The 6,238-nt window shown below is 41.0% G+C and overlaps 1 pseudogene; it reads left to right on the top strand.

Annotated features, from left to right (window-relative positions):
* The first annotated feature begins 1,045 nt into the window (after positions 1–1,045).
* LOC116888637 lies at positions 1,046–1,499 on the top strand (annotated as a pseudogene).
* The last annotated feature ends 4,739 nt before the right edge of the window (positions 1,500–6,238 follow it).

The raw sequence follows: 6,238 nt of genomic DNA, 5'->3' as shown, positions 1-6,238 counted from the left end.
TAACTCTATGGAATATGATGCAAGTATTTCACATTTTGCTATGACAGTGGTCTTAAAATATCAACTTTTCATTCACCATGGGTAATATGTAACAAAGCACTAGCACCTTTATATCAGTCTGGTACTCTGGAGATATGATAAAGTCATAATATTTAGCAACTTATATGATGTTTCAGATTTTAGACATATCATCTCTTTTATTAATGTTTTTATTTTTTAGTTATGAGGCTCAAATTCAGAGCTTTAACATGCCAGAAAAGTATTCAGTGAACAGGTCTCTGACATTATTGTATTTTAGTAATAAGCTTGTCCTAAGTACAGATCTTTTTCATGTGCATATCATTTAATAGTTTTCTTCTAATATATTATATAGAGAGGTAAAAATAGAAGCCATTCCACAATTTGTTTACTTAGTATTCACAACCACTAGCCACAAATGAACAGACCAGTGATTTTCAATCAGGAAACATTTTGCTCTGATCTTTAAAAAAATGTGGCCACTGGATCATTCTGGTCTCCATCTGAACCCAGAGCTGGGGCTGTACCACAGCACTCAGACATAAAACCTTCCTGCAGAGACCTGGTCTGCCAGGAGCACTCTCACTCCAAAGATCACAGGCCCACAGGCTTACAGGCATACCAGAGACAGCAAGACCAACTAACATCAGAAATAACCACATGGCGAGAGGCAAGCACAAGAAACTAAGCAACAAAATCCAAGACTACTTGGCATCATCAGAACCCACTTCTCCCACCACAGCAAATACTGTATACCAAAACACATCTGAAAAGCAAGATTTGGATTTAAAATCACCTTTCATGGTGATGATAGAGGATGTAATAAGGGCATAAATAACTCCATTAAAGAAATACAGGGGGTTGTCGCCCGTGTTGTGTGTGTGTGTGAGTGTGAGTGAGTGGGCGAGTGAGTGAGTGAGTGTGTGCCTGGGGGCACTCGGCTTGTTGTTGTCGGTGACTGCCCCCTTCCCTCTACCCCTCCCCTCCCCGGCTGCAGCTGCAGTGGCCGCTCCCTGGGCCGTAGGAAATGAGCGATGAAGATGACATCGAGGAGCAACCGAGGTTTCAATCTGCTGCTGACAAATGGGCTCACCATAATGCAGGAAAACGTAGGGACCACATCAAAGACAGCTTTCACAGTTTGTGGGACTCAGTCCCATCATTCCAAGGAGAGAAGGCATCCAGGTCCCAAATCCTAGACAAAGCAACAGTATATGCGAAGGAAAAACCATACGCACCAGCAAGACTTTGATGACCTCAAGCGGCAGAATGCTCTTCTGGAGCAACAAGTCCGTGCACTGGAGAAGGCAAGATCAAGTGCTCAACTGCAAACCAACTACCCCTCCTCAGACAACAGCCTCTACACCAACGCCAAGGGCGGCACCATCTCTGCCTTCGATGGGGGTTCAGACTCCAGCTCAGAGTCCGAGCCTGAGGAGCCCCAGAACAGGAAGAAACTGCAGATGGAGGCCAGCTAAGCCATTCAGGGCAGGCCAGTGAGAAACTGTCTGCTCACCCGTTGCAGCCTCCTTCAGTTCATCACTAGAACCCTCAGAACCATTGAGAAGACTCTTTTCCTTTTCTCTCTATTAATTGTTATTTTGCATAGAAGCTCTTGGACAACAGCTCTCACCCCCTGCCCTGTGTCCACTATTTTTAAACGTATGCCCTTCAGGGGTTCCTGTCCCCACCAGAAATTTTAAACCAAAACACCCTAACTTAGCAGCTCTTTCTGTGGAGGACAGACAGCCGGCCAGACCTCTAAGTACATGGTGTCCTGCCCACCCTACCAGCTCCTCCAGTCCTCAGAGCATGTGCCTGGAGGATGCCTGCTCTGCTAGACTCTCCTCCCAGCCCCCTCACCTCTGTTTGGTGGACTTCGTGAATCTCTGAACTGATCTCCTTTGACAAGATGACAAGATTAGAGTAATTAGAACTAACCCCCTCTCCTTTGTAAGAATTATTTTTGAAAAGTGGTCTCTCCTGTTGAAAGACCAGATTCCTGAAGAAGTTTGTGTGGTAGAGAAGGAAAGTGGGGACAGCTTAGCAGCACCTTGGCCCAGTCACTCTCTTCAGCTGTTTAAGCCTGCCCAGCCAGCCTCCCAGAAGGCCACACGACGCTGGTATGTATAGGAGACAGCAGTTCAGGAAACGGCTCCCAGGAGGGGTGGCTACAGTGGTGGGCAGGGAGGAGTTGTGTGGGTAGAGGTTTTGTATTAAGGGCCAGTGATGATGTTTTGATATTTATTTCCTGCTACTGAAATTTGAATCTGAATGAAATGCCTCTATTTCTGGTGATGTCGATATTGTAAAGCGACAGAGTCATAAAGTAATGATCAAATCTTAAAAAAAAACACAGGACAACATAGGGAAACAAGTAGAAGGCCTTAAAGAGGAAACACAAAAATCCCTTACTTAAAGAATTACAGAAAAACACAACTAAACAGGTCAGGAATTGAACAAAACCATCCAGGATTTAAAAATGGAAATAGAAACATAAAGAAATCACAAAGGGAGATAACACTGGAGATAGAAAACCTAGGAAAGAGATCAGGAGTTATAGATGTGAGCATCACCAATAGAATACAAGAAGGGAGAATCTCAAAGGCAGAAGATACTGTAGAAAACATTGGCAGAACCATCAAAGATAATGCAAAACACAAAAAGCTCCTAACCCAAAATATCCACGACATCCAGGACACAATGAGAAGATCAAAACTAAGGATAATAGGCATAGAAGAGAACAAAGACCCCCAAATTAAAGGGTCAGTAAATATCTTCAACCAAAATATAGAAGAAAACATTCCTAACCTAAAGAAAGAGTTGCCCATAAACATACAAGAAGCCTACAGAACTCAAAATGGGTTGGACAAGAGAAGAAATTCTTTCCATCACATAATAGTCAAAATGCCAAATGCACAAAACAAAAAAAATTTTTTTAAAAGCAATAAAAGAAAAAGTCAAGTAACACCAGACTTCTCACCAGAGACTATGAAAGCTAGAAGATCCTGGGCAGATATCATACAGACCCCAAGAGAACACAAATACCAGCCCAGGCTACTATATCCAGCAAAATACTCAATTACCATAGATGGATAAGATATTCCATGACAAAACCAAATTTATACAATATCTTTCAACAAATCTAGCCCTACAAAGGATAATAGATGGAAAACTCCAACACAGAAAAAGCAAAAAGTAATCTCCTTGTAACAAACCCAAAAGAATATAGCCAAACAAACATAATTCCACTTCTAAAAACAAAAATATCAGGAAACAATCACTAATCCTTAATATCTCTTAATATCAATGGACTCGATTCCCCAATAAAAAGATATAGACTAACAGAATCGATATGGAAAGAGGACCCAGCATTTTGTTGCTTACAGGAAATGGACCTCAGTGACAAAGACAGACACTACCTAAGAATAAAAGGCTGGGATTTTTTTTCCAAACAAATGGTCCCAAGAAAGAAGCTGAAATAACCACTCTAATATCAAAGAAAATCTACCTTCAACCAAAAGTTATCAAAAAAGATAAGGAAGGACATTCATACCAAAAAAAGGAAACTCTACCAAGATGAACTCTCAATTCAGAATATATATGCTCCAAATGCATGGGCACACACACTAATAAAAGAAACTTTACTAAAGCTCAAAGCATACACTGCACCACACACAATAACAGTAGTAGACCTTTTACATACCACTCTCATCAATAGATGGAAAATGGACACATAAACTTAATGGAGTCAGTAAAATTAACAGACGTTATGAGCCAAATGGATTTAACAGACAACTATAGAATATTTCATCCTAAAAACAGAGTATATCTTCTTCTCAGCAGCTCATGGTATCTTCTGAAAACTTGACCATCTAATTGGTCACAAAACAGGCCTCTATTATCACCATGGACTGAGGCTGATCTTCAATAACAACAAATACATCAGAAAGTTCACATACACATGTAAGCTGAACAACTCTCTACTCAATGACAACTTAGTCAAGGAAGAAATAAGAAAGAAATTAAAGATTTTTTAGACACACTTATGGAACACAATGAAAGCAGTGCTAAAAGGAAAACTGACAGCTGTGAGTACCCCAAAAAGAAACTGAAAAGAGCATACACTAGCAGCTTGACAGGACACATGAAAGCTCTAGAATAAAAAGAAGCCAATAACAAATGGAATGAACTAGAAAATATCATCCTGAGTGAGGTAACCCAATCACAGAAAAACACATTTGGTTTGCACTCATTGATAAGTGGATATTAGCCCAAAAACTCGAATTACCCAAGATGTAATCCACAGACCACAAGAAGCTCAAGAAGATGGATGACAAAATGTACATGCTCCCACTCCTTCTTAAAAGGGGGAACAAAAACATCCCACTCCTTCTTAAAAGGGGGAACAAAAATATCCAAAGGAGTGGGTTTGGAGGCAAAATTTAGAGCAGAGACTGAATGAATGGCCATTCAGAACCTGTCCCACATGTGACCCATACATATACAGCCACCAAAACTAGATAAGCTTGATGAAGCTAGAAAATGCATGCTGAAAGGGACTGGATATATATCTCTCCTGAGAGACATATCCAGAGCATGTTCAATACAGAGGTCAATGCTAGCAGCAAACCACCGAACTGAGAATAGGACCCCCTTGGGTAGAATTAGAGAAATTATTGAAAGAGTTGAAGGAGCTTGCAACCCTACAAAAACAACAATGCCAACCAACCAGAGCTTCCAGGGACTAAACCACTACCTAAAGAATATACGTGGATAGGGATCCAACTGCATATGTAGCAGAGAATAGCCTTGTTGGGGCACCAGTGGAAGGGGAAGCCCTTGGTCCTGCCACGGTTGGATGCCCAGTGCACGGGAATGTTTGGGGACAGTAAAGGGGGTAGATGTGGGGGAAACCGGGAAAGGGAATAACATTTGAAATGTAAATAAATATATCTAATTAAAAAAGAAGCCAACACCCACAAAAGGACTAGACATCAGGATATAATCAAACTCGGTGCTGAAATCAACCAAGTAGAAAGAAAAAAAGAACTATTCAATGAATCAACAAAACCAGGAGCTGGTTCTTTCAGAAAATCAATTAGATAGATAAACCCTTAGCTAGAATAACCAGAGGGTACAGAGAGAGTATCCAAATTAACAAAATCAGAAATGAAAAGAGAGAGATAAGAAGAGAAACTGAGGAAATAAAAAAAACCCTCAAATCCTACTGCAAAATACTATACTCAACAAAACTGGAAATATGGATGAATTGGGCAATTTTCTACACAAATACCAGGTAGCAATCTAAACATTCCCATAACTCCTAAAGAAAAGAAAAGCAGTCATTAAAATCCCTAACAAAAAAAAAAAAAAAAAAAAAAAAGCCCATTACCAAACAGTTTTAGTGCAGGATTATATCAGAATTTCAAAGTAAAAGGAAAATTATACAGATTTAAGGTTTAAAAATATGAAGTTAAAAGAGTAAGTTTCAAAATTCACAAACTCAGGGCTAAAAACATGTGAAAAGTAAGTCCAGGCAGCCCCGCCCCCGGGCCGCTAGAACTAATAGACCATAAAGATAAAGAAAGGAATGCAGGAACCAGCCCTGAGTTATCAGGACTGGACCCTAACCATCTGGCAGAAAGGCACCTCCCAGCTTACTCAGAGTCACACCCAACCAGATGTCTTTTCAAGTCCTGATAAGCCCCTAGCTTCTAAAATCCTGTATGCCCCAATCAGCACGTACTCTTCTGCTGTGTTGTCTGGTTTGAATGACCTAATCACTTATAGCTGCTTCCAAAAATTAGCCAATTGTGTGTAACTGTGCCAAACCCCTAGCTTTCCCTATATAAACCCCTGACTTTAGTTTGGGTTTACACCTCTGTCTCCCAAAGAGGATATTGGTTTGAAACCCGGAGATCCCCGTGAATAGATCTCCTAATAAACCTCGGGCTTTGCTTATTACATCCAAAATGGTCTCTCTGTGTCTGGGGTCTGGCGATTTCCCGTGACTTTAGAAAGGGTCTCTCTTCGGGATCTTTCATTTGGGGGTTCGTCCGGGATTGGTGTTTCCTGGGGTGCACCATCCTGAGACTCGAGCCAGGTTCTTTCATTTGGGGGCTCGTCCGGGATCGGTGTTTCCTGGGGTGCACCATCCTGAGACTCAAGCTAGGATCTTTCAAAAGAAGACCCAATATCAATGCTCTCCAAATTATTC

This window comes from Rattus rattus, chromosome X, assembly GCF_011064425.1.
Source record: "Rattus rattus isolate New Zealand chromosome X, Rrattus_CSIRO_v1, whole genome shotgun sequence".
Taxonomy (NCBI): domain Eukaryota; kingdom Metazoa; phylum Chordata; class Mammalia; order Rodentia; family Muridae; genus Rattus; species Rattus rattus.
The sequence above is the reverse complement of the archived record's forward strand: the minus strand, read 5'-3'. Positions and strand labels throughout refer to the sequence as shown.